The 17009-nt window shown below is 47.4% G+C and overlaps 1 protein-coding gene across 2 annotated transcripts in view; it reads right to left on the reverse strand.

The window, feature by feature from the left end:
* The window catches only part of LOC144823011 (platelet-activating factor receptor-like), a 68401-nt gene that overhangs the window by 36963 nt on the left and 14429 nt on the right, over positions 1-17009 (reverse strand). The window contains exon 1 of one of the 2 annotated variants that reach the window (XM_078681124.1): positions 9453-9651. The exons of the other annotated variant lie outside the window; for it this stretch is intronic. The gene's annotated coding sequence lies outside the window, so the exon portion shown is untranslated. Of the gene's footprint in view, positions 1-9452; positions 9652-17009 lie in introns of those variants that run through there. 2 annotated transcript variants of the gene reach the window in all.

Here is a 17009-nt window from a genome sequence, read left to right on the forward strand (position 1 = left end):
CAAGATGCAAACGAAGAGTCGCTCTGCACCAGCGGCCTGGGCATCGGGTGCGATATGGGCTGACTTTTCTACAGTACCACATGGCTCAATCATTTCTCCCATCACCTTTACCCTCTGTGTGGAACCTCTTGGATCCACACCTGAGGAAAGCATGTAAATGAAACTCGACTCTTCTTAATAATATCCTCACCTAACTACATACAGAGACTCAAAACCCATCTCAAATTCATCCAATCTTGGACATTAACTAACATCTTGAAGTTAAACTCTACAAATACTGAATTCCTCCTGTTTACCAAAAGCGCCAAACATCTTCAGATTCAAGCCTGGTTCTCCAAACTACTAGGATTCACTCCCCAGCTGACAAACCATGCAAAATGTCTGGGATTCACCCTCAACACAGACCTCTTATTCAAGCAGTTTGCTAACAGGAAAAGCCAGTACAGCTGGGTACCAAACCTTCAGTTCAAAGAAAGTGAAACTGTTTCTTGCAGAAGAGGACGTCAGAACAATTGTAAAGCTTTAGTCCTCTCCCATGTGGGCGGAGGCAACAGCCAGCTCAGTGGTCTCCCTGATACCACCTCTGAAGGTATCCCACACACTGCGGCCCCCATCACCCCTATGGTAAACAACCTACACTGGTTTGCCCTTCCCGCCAGAATCATCTCCAAGACGAGCTACATCACTTGTAAAGCCCAAAAGCACAACATCCCAGCTTACCTGGCAAACAAACTAATCACTTCTGGGGTGCAATGGCAGACGAGGAGCCGGGATATCACCAGAATGGAGACAAAACATTGCAAGAAGGAAAAAAGACATGGTTAAGTCTTCTCATCTTGCTCCCGGGATCTGGAACAATATCCTAGGTAACATAGAATCAGCACCAACTCTCCTACAATTCAGGACAAGCCCTTACAGAAGCCAAGAGGTCTGGCATTTCCAAGCCCGATTGTTCTTCTTTTTTGTAAACCTGTACAGCAGACATTAAAATTGTTAAAGTAAAAAAGAAAAGTTAGAATGTGGCTGTCTGAAGGTGGCATGTAATTAAAAAATGGCCTACTGCAAAAATAGAGAAAAAACATGAAATGAAAGCAAAATTGAAAGCAGAGATTAGCCTACTATCCCTGGCACAGAAGTGAACTGCTTTTTAGAAGCATGTGCAAGCATGAAACGCTGTCACTCACAGTGAAGAGAGCGAAAAGCTGAAGTAGGCTGACCCGTAGCTCCAAGCTTTAGCAGCTACAGCCAATGAGGGGCTTCTATGGGCCTCTTCTGTCTGCAACTGGTAGACAAAAGCTCATAATTAACCAAAGAAAGATGGATTAGTAGAAAAGGGACACAAGGATGGAAGGTTAAATGGAAGGATGAGTGAAAAGATGCATAGATGGGAGAAAAGATGGGTTGGAAAAGGAATGGGTGAAAGAATGCACGTGTGGGTGAAAGGACAAATGGGTGAGAGGATATCTGGGTGAGCCAATTGATGGGTGAAAATGGGAATTAGTGGAAGGGTGCATGGGTGGCTGAAAAGATGGGTGAAAGGGTGGTTGGTGAAATGATGTGTGGTTGAAATAATGGGTGAAAGTTTGGATGGGTAAAAGGATGCATGGGTGGGTGAAAGGAAGGGTGGACGAAAGGATGCACGTGTGGATGAAAGGGTGGGTGGTGAAAGGATTTGTGAGTGGGAAAAATGATGGGTGAAAGGTGGATGGGTGGGGAAAGTGTGGATGATGAGTGAAAGGATGGGTGAGGATGGATACATGAAAGTATGGGTGAAAGGATGAGTGGGTGGAAACGTAAATAGGTGAAAGGATGCATGGGTGGGTGGGTGAAAGGATGGATAGATGAGTAGATGGTTGAAGGGATTGGTGAAAGGGTGGATGGATGAAAGGATGCAATGGGTAAGTGAAAGGATGGGTGAAAGAGTGAATGGGTGAAAGGATGGTTGGGTGAAAAATTGGTGAAAAGGTGGATGGGTAAAAGAATGCATGGGTCGGTGAAAGGGTAGTTGGATGAAACGATGCATGGGTGGGTGAAAGAATCTGTGAAAGGGTGGATGGCTGAAAGGATGTGTGAGTGGGAGACAGGATGGGTGAAAAGGTGGATGGGTGAATGAGTGGCTGAGTGAAAGATGCATGGGTGAGTGAATGGATGGTTGAAAAGATGGATGTGTGAAAGGATGGATGAAAGGATGCTTGGGTGAAAGGATGGTTGAATGGGTAAATGAGTGAAAGGATGTGCTTGAAGGATGAATTAATAGGGAGAAGGGTGAAAGAATGGGTGAAAGGGTAGGTGGATTAAAGGATGCGATGGGTGGGTGAAAAGCTGGATGGGTGAAAGAATGCAGGGGTGAAAGCATGCAAGGGTGAATGAAAGGACAAGTGAAAGAGTGGATAGATGAAAGAATGGGTGAAAGGTTTAAAAAGTAAAAGTATGCATGAGTGGGTGAAAGGAAGGGTGAAAGGGTGGGTGGATGAAAGGGTGAATGGGTGAGTAAAAGGGTAGGTGAAAGGGTGAATGGGTGGGCGGATTTGAGAGTGGGAGAAAGGATGGGTGAAAGGGTGGATGGTCGAGGGAAAGGATGGGTGAAAGAATGCATGATTTAGTGAAAAGATGGGTGAAACGGTAGATACATGAAAAGATGGTTGATAGAATGTGTGGATGAAAGGATGGATAAAGGGGTAGGTGAGTGAAAGGATGCATTGGTGCATGAAAGGCTGAGTGGATGGGTAGAAGAGTAAAAGGATATATGGGGGGTGGATGGAAGGATGCATGGTGGGTGAAAGTGGATGCGTAAAAGATTAGTGATAGGATGCATGGGTGAAAGGATGCATTGGTGGGTAAAAAGATGGGTGGAAGGGTAAAAGGATGCATGAGAGGGTGGATGAAAGGATGGGTGAAAGGATACATGGGTGAGTGAAAGAATGGGGGAAAGGCTGGATGGGTGACAGGGTGGGTGGATGGGTGGAAGGATTTGTGAGAGGGTGAAAGGGTAGATAGGTGAAAGGATGCATTGATGGATGAAAGGATGGGTGGATGGATAGATGGGTAAAAGGATACATGGGTGGGTGGATGGAAGGATGCATGGGTAGGTGAAAGCGTGGATGCGTGAAAGGATGGGTGATAGAATGCACGGGTGAAACGATGTGTTGGTAGATGAAATGATTGGTAAAGGATGCATGGGTGGATGAAAGGATGGGTTAAAGGGTAGATGAGTGGAAGTATGCATGGGTGAGTAAAAGGATGGGTGAAATTATGCATGAGTGAAAAGATGCACGAGTGAAATGATGAGTGAAATGGTAGATGGGTGAAAGTATGTGTGAGTGGGTGAAAGGATGGGTTGATGGGTAAAAAGATGCAGGGGTGGGTAAAAAGGATTGGTGAAAGGGTGGATGGGTGAAGGGATTGTGTGGGTGAGTAAAGGGATCGGTGAAAGGGTGGATGAGAGAACAGATGCTTGGATGAATGGATCGGTTAAGTGGTGGATAGGTGATAGGATGCATGGGTGAATAGTGGGTGAAAGGATGGATGTGGAAAAGATGAGTGAAAGGGTGGATGAAATGGTGAAAGAATGAATGATGGATCAAAGAGTGAATGACTCGATGATAGAATGTAAAGGTAAAATGGTGGATATCAGCAGGTGGAAGGAAGGGTGGAAGAAAGGGTGAAAGGGGGCATGTATAGATGCTTGGATGGAAGAGACAAGGGAGCTCCTCTAGGGAGGGTCAAGCCCACTTGCTTCACTTTCTTGGTCCCATCAGAGCTTTGGTTTAAGGTAAGGGGTATTTTCATTTTCTGGCTACTCCCTTGCAGGAACAGGCCACTGGATGAAGAGGACCGACTGAAAGACCCTGTATCTATATGTGTGTGTACACATTTTGTTTGTGCAAATTTCCTGAAAAACATATGTTTGGTGATACAAAAAGCTGAAGACACGCCTCTGCAAGGAGCAGAACCCCTAACTCAACAGTCTACCCTTGACCTTCAGTTAATAAAAGCATCTTTCTAGAGTGCATGGTGCCTGTTCAACCCTCCATTGCTCTCCTGCCAGGTTTGTGCTCTACAAATACCTACACGTACACAAAAATAATGAGACTTACCCCACGTTTGCGGCCGCCAAGTACTATGAAGTCAAGTCCTGGGCTTTCTTATCACCTAGGTTGACCTGAATTGTAAAGCGAAACAAGCATTTACAATGCAACGGTCTCGCCTTTGCAAAAGTTAGAGCTATTGGCATTATAAATGACAAAGTTTTCATTTATGTGTTGGTTTTAAAAACAGATAAATAAATGGCATTGTCATTTACAATGCCAATAGCTTAATCTCTCGCAAATGTCACACACAAACACACACACACAGAGCCCCACACACACACAGAGCCCCACACACACACAGTGACACACACACAGAGCTCCTCCCCCCCACACACACACAAAACTGGGTCTCTCCTACCTAGGAGGTGGGATTGTCTTTCCAAGGTACGTCTATCACATCTCATCTTTCCTTTATAAAGACACTGCAGACCTTTCTGTTTTGTTGACCCAGCTCCTTAACTCCATTTATCTGCTATTTTTTTTAGATTGTTCTAGTCAGTGAGCGTCATATGTTCCGATGTACATGCAATACAACACTATCAAATCTTAGTAAAAGATTTGGTTGCAATGTGATCACACACACACACACTTGCTTCATGGTTTTACAATTATTCTGCATGTTTGAAGGATGATTATATAGCCCTCTTTGAGACAGTGTCTTTAGCGACGAGTGACAAGCCATGTTTCTAATTTCTTTAATATTAGAGAAGCCTCATCTGCGATGTTATGGTTAATGAACTGGTAGCGAATGAATGAGTCCCGGTGCTACTGTATATGCTGTACTAATGGAAGATACACACCTGAGTGGGGTGGGGGGGGCTTAGGGGATTGCATTGGAAACAGAATCAGCTTCACAGTTGTAATTAAGAACTTGGACCTGAGAAATGTGCAGCTGAAAAGACAACAGTGCGGGAGTTCGCGGCAATGGACTTTAAATAAACCTCAGCGTGTGTAAGATAGCGCGGTGGGCTAAGCCCCCACTGCTGTGATCTTGTACATTCTGGTTTGGATCACAGCAGACCATCGAGGAGCAGCCTTCCGATTCTGAGATAAGTTTTGTGATTGGTTTGGAGTAATGGTAATCAAGAACATCCAGTATTTATAGCGCCTTTAACTTACAAGCACATGTGACATGTCTATAGTAATGGTTTGTTTCACAGCACTCACTCTGAAACTGAGCCTGTCTGTTAGAAATGAAACTGTTCCTGGCATCGGAACCGACTTTTGGCTACCAAGAATGTTTACAGAGGTATTATTGTGTGTATGGGGAGGTGGGGGTGACAGTGGGGAGTTCAGAACGAGCCGTATTCCAGTGCCGAAATACTTGTTCTCATTTGCTCTAGGTTTGCCCATGGAACACAGCGCACTGAAAATACCAAACGTAGTGCTGGTAGGCGCTATGAGCTCTCAGGCCCCTCAGGCATCCACTAAGAAGTTTTAGGAACTATATAGCTCAAGGGCAGTGTGCGCGCCTATGGTTGTCATTTGTAACCTCAATGGTTCAAAGCAGACTCTGCCTTTCATCCTTCTCACGTCAATGAAATGAGAACACTTGAAGTTGGTAATTATTACTTCTGTTCTGATGACGCTGATACCCGGGACATTATTACTGTTGGGAAATGCAATTTATTTCTGTTTAAAGGCAGGAGTTGGAATGCATCTCGCAATCACCTCCTCCCCTCAAGCACACACCACAATGCAGGAGGTGGGCAGAGAGAGGGTTATCTTCTGATGTCGCACGTCAGTAACAAGGACGGAGGGCACTGTGATACCATGCAGTGCCTGCCCCTCTCTCCACTGCTCCCCCCCTGCCACCCTCCTTTCCCCTGGCACCTTTGCTTATCCTACAAACACTCCTGCTCTGTCCCATTCGAAATGGGAGGGGACGGGGGCTGCAACGTCTTCTAGCTGACTAGACAGCTCCGCAGGTTTGCGCTCCTGCTGTGGAGATCTGTGCACAGTGGAATTAGCTTTGTATCTTTATTTATTTTATTTTATTTATGCGTTTTTATATAGCGCGGACTTTACCCGAAGGTGTCAGAGCGCTTCACAATAGGAACAGAACTGGTACAAGTGAACATTACAAGTGAACAACTTACAAAAGCAAAAGTTATGTTACATGAGGCAAAGTGACAATCGTGGGCAACAAAATACAAGAGGTAGCAAACGGTGCATTATAGGAGGAAAAGTGACGTGTGCAGGTTACAAAAGCGTACAAGTACAAGTATTTGCCTAGTGATAAAAACACAACCGCACGTCACGCACCGCAAGGAGGTGTCGGATAGAGACAGCCAAAGTTTACTGCGTGACACTTGTCCGCTAGGGTATGTTGGTGAAACTACATAAAACTGTGCGCACCGGACACTGTTCGTGCCGCATCTTCAAGGCGACTTCCCAAAAAACTCAAAAGAGGAACTTCCTGTCAACGGAGCCACCATCTTCACACCAAGACACTCATAGACAGCTGACCGCAGGCTTAGGCACATCACAAGCTCAATGGACTCTTGGCGCTGAAATAAGCAGGCGCTTGTTAGTAATGCCGAACGGGACTGCGGGCGTAGACCTCGGGAGGATGAAAGCGCTATATACAACTGCAAGATAGGGCACCTTCATAAAAACCAGTTAAGAGGTGAGAAGAGGGGTGGGGGGAGAGGAGGCGATGTCATTTTTAGAAGCTAAGCCCCGTCCTTTGCAGACTGGGGGGCGTGTTTTTCGAGGAGAGAAAGAAACTAAAACAAGAAGTACTGTGCATGGGACAGGGGGGAGGTGCAAGGTATGGGAGTAGGTCTGGTAGCAGGGAACAGAAAAGGTAGCATTGACATTAGCAGGGTATAAAAGAGGGTGCAGGGGCTGCAGGGTACGGGAGTAGGAGGGTACGGGAGTAGGGTGTGACAGCAGGGATGATGGGGCAGAAAAAGTAATCCGGGTATAGAGCATGTTGCAGTGAGGGCTGCAGGGTACGTGAATAAGGTCTGACCGGGGAGGGAGGGAAGCAGGGTATGAAGCAAGCGTGGCTGCTGGGCAGGAGTACGGTCGGGGAGAATGCTTCCCTCCTAATTGAAAGCAGTGATTTGGCAAGCGTGCCTATCAGACACCTAAAAAGACAAACAAGGGCTACAGTCATTAGGCCGGAGCAATTGCGGGACGGCTTTCATATTAAACAAAAACAAATGTCGCCTACCTCTGTTAAACCACAGACCTCTCCTTTCTCCAGCGGCCTGCTGATGGATGGGGATAGACTTTGAAATCCGACGCCGGCAGCCCTTGTAACCAAGCGCGATTAAAGTGCACTTCTTAACGAGGTGCCTCGGTGGCTCCTAAGGGGTAAGCTAACAACTTGTAGGGCGTTAAAGCACCAAAGCAGCGGTGGCGGCCCCGAATTAGCATATCCGACCTCCTGGGAGAGGAGTCAAGTGATATGAGAGTCCTGGGCCGCGCGTGCCCATGGAGCAAGGGAGAGGCCCCTGCGGCCACCAATGGTCAGCGGCGGCAGCTCCTTGGCAGAGGGGCAGGAGCTGCCCATGCACCAGCGTTCCGCTGGAGCAGCGGCTTGCACAGCGCGAGGGGCGGGAGGCAGGGGGACAGGCGCCAACAAGATAGAATTACTTTTAAACAAAACATACATTTTATTTAGTAGACTCAGCAAACATAAAGTTTCACGGCGGAGTTACGCCAGCCCCCCCCCCCCGAAAATGACGGGCTTTTCTCCGAGCCATTTGTGAATGATCTCGGAGAAACATGGTGGTGTGGAGCGCTCCTCTCTTGCCTTACGATCTCGGAAGGCAAGAGAGGAGCGCTCCACACCACCATGTTTCTCTGAGGTCATTCACAAATGGCTCGTAGAAACGCCCATAATTTTTTGGATTGAGGGGCGTGTTTAGTAACGCCCACCACTAGAAAAGGGGCAGGGCGGGGCAGGGCTCAAAAAATGTTAAAGAAACGCCCACGAATCTGCTCAAGCCGGGACTACAAATGAGTGACGCACATCTCTTCCAATGGCTAGCCTCCATTTACGAAGCTAGCCAATGGAAGAGAGAGGCGGGTTAAAGCCCCACTGTAGAAGACATAAAATCTTCGGCCACGCCCACTGCTTCGCAGTGCGACGGTAGCCTCGACCTAAAAACCAGGACATTTCACAAAAATGGAAGAAGGACTACAATTTTGCTTCAAGCGAGCGCACAGAATGCAGCGCTCCTCAGCAGAGAATTACAGAAAGGCAGTAAGGACAGGGCTTTGAGTGGGCCGGGTCTCATCGGATCTGAGCACAGGCAGTTTCTTTAAGGGGGCCTCGAAACGGGTCTCTATCACAGGCTCTGTTTTGTGCCCTGTCACAGGCGGTCCGTTTTTTTACCTGGACTGCAGTGACAGCAGGCACATCGATGTGCGGGTGGTGAGCGTTGTAGAGGAAGGGGAATCCTATAAAGAGAGTACTTTTCTCTCTGGTTTTCCCTTCTCTTTTTGAAACTCAGGAGCAGCAACTTTGTCATGGTGTCACCAGGGCTTTAAGTGGAAGCGTATTCAATATTATATACAAGCCATAGTTGCTGCTTATTTATCTTATGCAACTAGCAACCATTGCTAAAGCCAATAGTCCTGACTTGTAGGTATGATGTGACCTGTATCACATAGCTAGACGCAATGACAGGTTCAGCAAAATACATGTCGGGCGGCACACTGTGCTAAGCACAGATTTTAAGCCTACGTGTTTTCAAGCCACGCCCTTAATTACATTGGCCACGCCCCTATGAGAGACCCCCCCCCCCCCAGTCTTTTCATACCACTTAAAGTTAAAGCCCTGAGTAAGGACATACATAAAATGCAATTTTTACAGCCACTAGCATGCCTGTTAATTAAATTGCTTTCTTATAACAGTTGATAACCATCCCTGCTTTGGAAAAGATAAAAAGGCACTTCCCATCATTTCCAGTCGACCCTCTCTGAAAACCGTGACAAGAGCGACATTTTCCGAAATCTGCCGGGACAGCTGGTGAAAACTCGTGGCGGTCTCGGAAAATTCGGGACGCCAGGTCCCCTATTATCACCCTTCATTGTTATCAGGTACGTTAGTTTAATTGGTCCAAATGAAGTGAGGAAAGACTACAATTCCCAGGGCGCCTTGAAGCAAACGTCACGAACTAAAATAAGTGATACCTTGTAAAAGTTAAACTAACTACACACACGAGCGATACTATTGGACCGACCAGCCCCCCACCCTCTCTTCAAATCCACCGATGAGTTACACACACACCTTTTCCGCATCCAAGACATCTCTGCGACGCTTTCAACGAAATGCTTACAGACAATTCATCTCAAGCGGGCATTCCTCAAAGCCCAGCCCGTGGCCCTCACGTTTGAACCCACCTGGATAAGTCAGCTTGTGTATGTGGCTTCTGAAGAATTGTTCAGCGTGCGACTCAGCCTTTCATCCTTGCGAGGGTGATAAAAAGAGTGACATCAAGGTGGATATCAGGAATAACCTGGATGGCAGTCCCAGTGGGAGGGATGTCAGCGGACACACAGCTCAGTGGTGGCTGTGCTTGTAACAGCCGCACAGCCAAGTGACCTAGCCTGACAGAGGGCCTCGAATGCATACTTTTTTTCCACCGGAAGTGGACTGGAAATCACCACTTTAATAAACATCGGTCGGCGCATAATAGGCGCGAATATTAGCTCCCCCATCAGTAGCAGCTGCTGAGAACAGGAAACACTGACACCACAAAGGCCAACGGTAACACATTGCACCGACTATTAATTCTATGAAATGGCTGAGAGAGGTGGCACTCAGAAAACAAAATATTCGTTGCCGCGGGTCACATTACTGTAGCTAGTAGGTAGCTCGGTCGGATCAGCGCCTGCTGCGGAGATCTTTGTTTGAACTACACCTTGGGGCTTTGAATACCAACAAGACCAACACAGCATTTATTTATTCTAAGGTCAAGGCTAAGACGTGGATAAGAGTAACCCCAGTGCTGGACTGCACACGATGGGCACAGGGAAAAGGCTGGAGGCGAGGGGGCTTCTTCCTGGACTGGATAACGCCCAGACTATGCTTCCCTTTCAGAGGCCAGTGGGGGCGACGCTGAGATGTGGTGCTTTGGAGAAATATTGCTTCCGGGCACTGTAATATTGGAACATTTCCAGAAAGTCTCTTCCGAATTGTCAGTACAACACATTTCTCTCAAGACAATATATTTAAAAAGAAAAAGTTATGTTAAATGAACTTTATGTCCCTTTTCCCAAAAATATCTCTGGGTGGAGTACCCCAAGTCACTACGCAGAGGGGCCGCCGGGCCGGATCACACAGGGGACAATAAGACGGTGGCAGCGTCGGATTGGTAACGTGGGCATTCGGGCAATGCCCGAGGGGCCGGTGTCCGATTTCCTGCTGTGGGCTGCTTTTTTGAGCAGTCTGGGGGGCGATGTGGGAGCTGTCTCTATTGTTCGAACAGCCATCGGCCCAGTGGGTGTCTGAGTGGCCTTTCTATAGGCAGGTGGGCGCTCATTACCTCCGTTTAGCAAGAGGTATCACTTCCTTTGTCTCGCTGGCCGGCCCATTAACGTGTGCACATATTGAGCGAGGGGCAGGAGGCCTGAGGAGAAGTGGCCTCACTTGTTTCCAGGTGTGTTTCAGCAGTGTAAACTAACGTGTGCATTTTTTTTTCACCTCCGCTTTTTTTTATACGATTACGCCGAAGCCGTCATTTTGGGGAAAGAAATTATGCAAATGTGGGCCGATTTTTTTTTTTTGTGTGCCCGGGCTGATTTTCAATCCCAATCCAACCCTGGACGGTGGTATAAAAACCTTGTCTCTACCTGGTCCAGTCCTGAGCAACGCCGATTATTTACAGAAAAGCCTCTATGTGAACTGGGCTATGTGTAATGGCACCATTGTCCATTTCTATGCAAGCTCCATCTTCAACTCATGCACCTATGTGCCCCACAGCTTGTCTCTGCTGGCCCAGTAGAAGATAGCGGAGTGACTGACAGCTGCTGTTGGCAGTAACTAAAAACCTCGCTATGCAATCCGGCAGGGCGATCTGAATACACCGCCCCTCTATACAACTAGTGCTCCAACCATGACTTTATCCAGACCTTCCTCTTCGTCTTCAAACTCTTAAAAGGGTTCTTTACAACCATCTCACTGACTACTAACTATCTTGTTTACAACTGTCTACTCCCATCTCCAAGTGTAATTTCATATGCACTCCTCCAGCAGGAATGCTATCTATCATATATTCAACAATCTATTCCACTCACCATCACTCCGCTCTCTTATCCTGCTCTGGTTGGCCACCGGTTTTGAGTCCCCCGTCACTCTAAGAGTCATTAAGCCCTCACTCTTCCTGTCCCATTCGTACCTTAAGGAATGAACCTAGTGCTTAACAAACTTGACCCTAAATTCCTCTCCAGCGGAGTTCCCAAAGCTCCTCCCTTGGCTCCTTCCTCTTTGTCCTCTACACTGCCCCACTGAAAGAATCCAATTTCCTTCGCCTTTCACCACTTCCGCTTCCCTGGTAATGCCCAAACCTTTGTTTAGTCCCTTCCTGCTCCAGCCTCCAGGTAACTTCAGACCAGGGTCGAACTGGCCAGTAATGCAACCTGGCAGTGCCACGCGGGTTCGTTTGACAAGTCAGTGTCGGGGCTGTGGGTTTTGGCTGTTTGAGGGCTGGTTTAATGGTCTGGCAGGCTGCATTTTACTGTTGATGTCCCAACATTACCACAAACATTGCCTGCAGCAAGCACAAGTGCATGCAGTCTTCCATACCTTGCAAAACACCATCAAAGCACCTCTCTACAAGTTCTGAGCTGTCACGATTTGCAAGTCTGGCCACTTTTTCAGCTTTCTAATTCACTAATGGGGCCACTTTTGAGGCACTATCACGCCACAGGAACGTCACTTTTTTGATGTTCCACTGGCATACTGATAAGGCCACACAAAGCCACATAATGTGGCTTTTCATGACCTTATAAATAAGTGCCCATTTCACACAGAAAACTGTGTGAAAGGGGTGGTCCATGGGTGTTGCTAGGGGGAGTTCCCAGCAACATCCATGGCTTTTTGACACTGCCACAGATTTACGAGAAATCGTAAGTCTAAGGCAGCGGCAAAAACGTACGTCTCCCAGTGGAGGCATAAAGGAGACACAACGAGGAGGAATATCTTTATTTCTCCTCATGTTTGCTCGTTCTATGTGTGCTGCAGTGCAGCACACATAGAAAGAGGAAAAAGCCGCTTCTGCTTGTTTCTGTGCAGGTACGTTTCCCTTCCTGCACAAAAATAATCATCCTGCAAAGCAGGCACCCTTGCACCATGATGTAAAGGTGCCTGTGTTGGCGCAAGGCAGCCCATTGAGCACCGGCGCAGGGGAAAAGGACAGGAATGCGCCGTATCCAACTGATATGGTGTATTCCTGCCTTTCACTTTTGCCGTAGGGCAGCGCAGGAGCAAGTCCTCGGCAAGAAACCCATAAATGAGGCCCTTAATTTGGTGCCCAGGCCTGTTTTCTCTTCCAGCCCGACACTGCTTCACACTCTTGCAACCAGCTGCCTCTCCTCCATACCCTACTTGCAGCCACTCGCTGTACCCAGACACGTGCAACAAAGAACAAGACTAACTATTGCTAACACACAAGGTCAATCAATCAATTAATCAATCAATCAGGGTTCTTGTAGAGCGCGACTAATCACCCGAAAGGTCTCAAGTTGCTGGGGTGGGGTGGGGTGGGTTTCAGCAGTTATGTCGAAGAGCCAGGTCTTGAGGTCCCTCCTGAATTGAGGCAGTGAGAGTGATTGGCTGAGCTGCAGATGTAGGGAGTTCCAGGTCTTCCAAGCGAGGTAGGAGAAGATCTTCCTCCAGCCGAGGTCTTGCAGATCCATGGGATAGTGACGAGGGCCAGATGGGCGGAGCGGAGATGTCTGGTCAGGACCAGCCATTGCCCCTAATGCCACCTCTTTAGGTCAAAACCTAGGGGGTCGCAACAGCTGGGGATGCTACATGCGACCACCTGAGAATTGGTCAAGGATTCAGGAGCAGATCTGGATGTGTCTTTATCATCAAAAACAAATTAAGATGGTCACCTCCACGCGCTCCCTTTCTTTACGTCCCTTTGAGCTCTGATATCATTTTTCCAAGCCGTTATGATGTCACACATTGGTTACGGCAATGCCCTTTATTTGGAGCTTTTTCAGACATCGTCGCAACTGCTACAACTCATTCAGAATTTGTCTGCAAGACTATTACTCACGTTTCCGATGCATGACTTATGATTTTGCGCTGTCTTAGCTAAGAGAGTTGCATTGACTACCTGTAGCACTCTGCTTGTGTTTTAAATCTCTATATATATTGGTCACCTGGCCTTGTACAATCTGAGTCCCGTCTTTACCCAAACCAAGATTACACGTTAAGTCCCTTGTAGATCTCTTTGCTCTGAATATGTCCTGCTTTGCCACAGTCTTTCTCTGAGGGCAGAGCGTTCTCTTACTTGGTACCTGTGTTGTGGTACTCTGTCCATTTCTTTCTGTTCAGAACCTAGACACCAAAAATTCCATAAGCATTTAAGACTTGGCTGTACAAATGATAGTGTTTCATCTTTTTTTTCAGCTTCTAGCTCCAGGATACCCACCCATCTATCAGTTCGCCCTTTATTTTTTCACCATAACCTGCACTTGTTCAATGCCAGCCAGTTAACACCCACAAGATCTGATGGTCTTATCTCACAAAGTCAATAATATCAACCACAATATATATTGACTGGCATGTAAGGCAATCTTGCAGTGCCAGAAGAGCTGCTCTGACAGTTCAGAGTGTGGGCTGGTTTTTGGTACCTAAGGAAGTATCAATTTACTATTCTTAACTCCACGCCTTCTTACCTTGATGAAATGTTGGTAGTAAATGATGTGGAGTTGATGTAAGTGCAGGTTAATTTTAAAAATGTAATATAGTTGTAGAACATTGATTCAATTACACTTTCCACGCATCAACTACATTCGTAAACCAACAGGAACTTATCAACTCTTCCACGGCCACAAAACACCTCACTACTTCACTCCTTCATCCTCATGACTCCCACACATTGAATAGTCAGTCACACAGGGTTCAGTCCTATGATCACTGTGGAACATTCTGAGAAGAACCTGAAACTGCCCCCCCTCCACTGACGGATCCATCAAGTAAAGCCCCCTCAAGTCTCCGATACTCCTTACTGGATTTTAGACACTTAAAGCCGCCGGGGTTTGGCCTACTAACTCTGCACCTGGAGTTACTGATACTGGGGGCATTTGTAACTCTGAAGGATGCAGCTTTTAAAAGTGTAATGCTGAGGGTCCCCTTAGAAATAAGGACTTACAGCGGGACGTGCCTGATTCCCCTCGTTCTTGCTCATTTCTCCCCAATATTTCAATTTAAAGCAGGTGACATCTTAGGGAACAATACATTGGATCAAGAGTGCTCCTCCGGATCTTATAATTTCAATAGGGATAGTAATTCCTCTGAATAATTGGGTTAATCTGAATCAACCAATCTGACGTAAGATGTTACTCATAATGAGGGTCTATGCTGACTTCTCGTTCCACCATGCCCATTCCACCATCCACCCTGTCACCCGAATGATCCAAGGACCAACCAACGCCTTGATCTCACATGGAGTTCAATGCTACTTCAGCAAGATGATGCCATGTATGGCGGCTCGTCTTCAGATGATTCCATAAACAAATACATCTGCAGAGTAGAGCATGTTTCAGATCTTCCTCCAGAAGTGGGGTGATTTCCCATTCCCAACCAACTCCACATCAGGTCAATCGCCTTCTTGTGCAGAACAGAAAAACAGGAGGAAGTAGAGGTATGAAGCAAAGTCAGCTCTGTGATGCTCTGGATAGCACCAATGCATATCAGCAGTTTGGTACCAGAGTGCATCAGAGACCTTTACAGGAGTGCCACCAGCTGTTATCTGGCCCTCATATCCGAGATCATCTGCGTCGTACCCCAGGGATCCTCTCTCAGCCCGACACTGTTCAACATTTACATGGCCCCGCTCGCACATGTCGCCTGACAGCACGATCTCAACATAATCTCCTACGCCGACAACACTCAACTGGTCCTCTCCCTCACCAAGGACCCCATCACCGCCAAAGCCAACCTCCACAAAGGAATGAAGGCCGTCGCCGACTGGATGAAGATGAGCTGTCTGAAGCTGAACTCGGACAAGACGGAGTTCCTCATCCTCGGCTCCAACCCTTCAACCTGGGATGACTCCTGATGGCCGACAGCACTGGGGGCAGCCCCGACACCCACCAACCATGCACGCAACCTGGGAATCATCCTCGACTCAACGCTCTCAATGACCAAGTCAACGCCGTCTCCTCCTCCTTCTTCAACACGCTCCGCATGCTCCACAAGATCTACAGATGCATCTTGACAGATACAAGAAAGACAGTCACCCAGGCCCTCGTCAGCAGCAGACTCGACTACGGAAACGCCCTCTACGCGGTAGCCCCGACCAAGCTCATCAAACGACTACAACGCTCGCCACCGTTCCGCGTATCCGAAGAACAACTACCGGCGGGAGATCCTTCTCCCACCTCGCCGCCAAGACATGGAACACCCTCCCACTGAGCCTACGACAGACCCAAGACCTGCTGACCTTCAGGAGGATACCCAAGACCTGGCTGTTCGATCAGTAGTGCCCCCCCTCCCCAGCACCTTGAGACCCTCGCGGGTATGTAGTGCGCTTTACAAATGATTGATTGATTGATTGATATACCAATGCATTATTCCAGCATGATTTGTTCAGTAGTCCATTTGCCATGAGGTGCAGGCCTCAGATCATTTCCCAGAGCTCAGCGTCCACATCAAAGAAGATCCCCTTATAATAGCTATCCTCGTTGGAGATCTCTCCTGAATGGTCAAGCATTCATCTAGTTAGTTTTTTAACTTGATCCTAGCACTCTTCTTAACCAATGATGACACAGCCTCAATGGAGAACATGTAGAGGGATGGTCATAAGAGCATTGCACACTTTCAATGGAGGCATGAATTGAGTCAGTTCTAAGTGTGTATACACACAAACTCACTCCATTGTAGCAAGCGATGAAACAGGGAACCAAGATTGGTTAGGAGAGCTTAATCTGGTAATAACTTCTAGCTGGCATTCTAGAGAGGCGAGTGTCAATATGCTGAGTAACCTTTTGCATACAAGAACATCAGGTGCAAGGCTTTTCAGAGCCTCACACACAATGACCTATTACTTTTGGGGTACTCCCCCTCTCCTAGCAAGAAGCCTAATATTGGGGTCATTTGTTTCAACCTGCCAGCATTCTGTGTCCCCTTGTGGTGACACCCTAAGTCAACCGCCTACAGTCACCTTAAAACATCACCGCCTCTGAGGACCCGCAGTAAGTGGAACCTCTTTCTTAATTCAGGGTGCACCAAGACTATTTTCCACCTTGTATTAGCAACACAACAAATCCTTTTAAACTTCCTGTGGCCAGTGCACAGTTATCTGCCTCGCAGCTGACGTGTCTTGTACTTGCTCCCGGATATGACTCTGAGGCCATCAATAGGTGTTACTACAGCAGCAGTGGGGCTGATCACCAAAGGCTCAGCAAAGGGGCATCCACCTCGTACCTGACCCTTGGGCCCAGGTTGTGTGGGGGCAGCCTTGTATTATGCAAGTGCAGAACTGGGCTCTGGGCACAGCTGAGATTTGGTAAAGAAAAACAAACAAGTGATGGATGGAATGCTCAAGGTAATCTCAGTCTCTAGTAACTGCTCAGGCCACATTCAAGTCCACCATTTTTTACTCATTATGCCACTCTAGACAGCGACCCGCAAATATACAAATAAGCTCTTGTCTTGATCCAGTAGGAACAGTCCAGTCTCTCATGAAGGAGGCTAAACAATACTGGTGCTGCCTCTGTCCC

The sequence above is a fragment of the Lissotriton helveticus genome, chromosome 3_1 (genome assembly GCF_964261635.1).
Source record: "Lissotriton helveticus chromosome 3_1, aLisHel1.1, whole genome shotgun sequence".
Classification (NCBI taxonomy): Eukaryota; Metazoa; Chordata; class Amphibia; order Caudata; family Salamandridae; genus Lissotriton; species Lissotriton helveticus.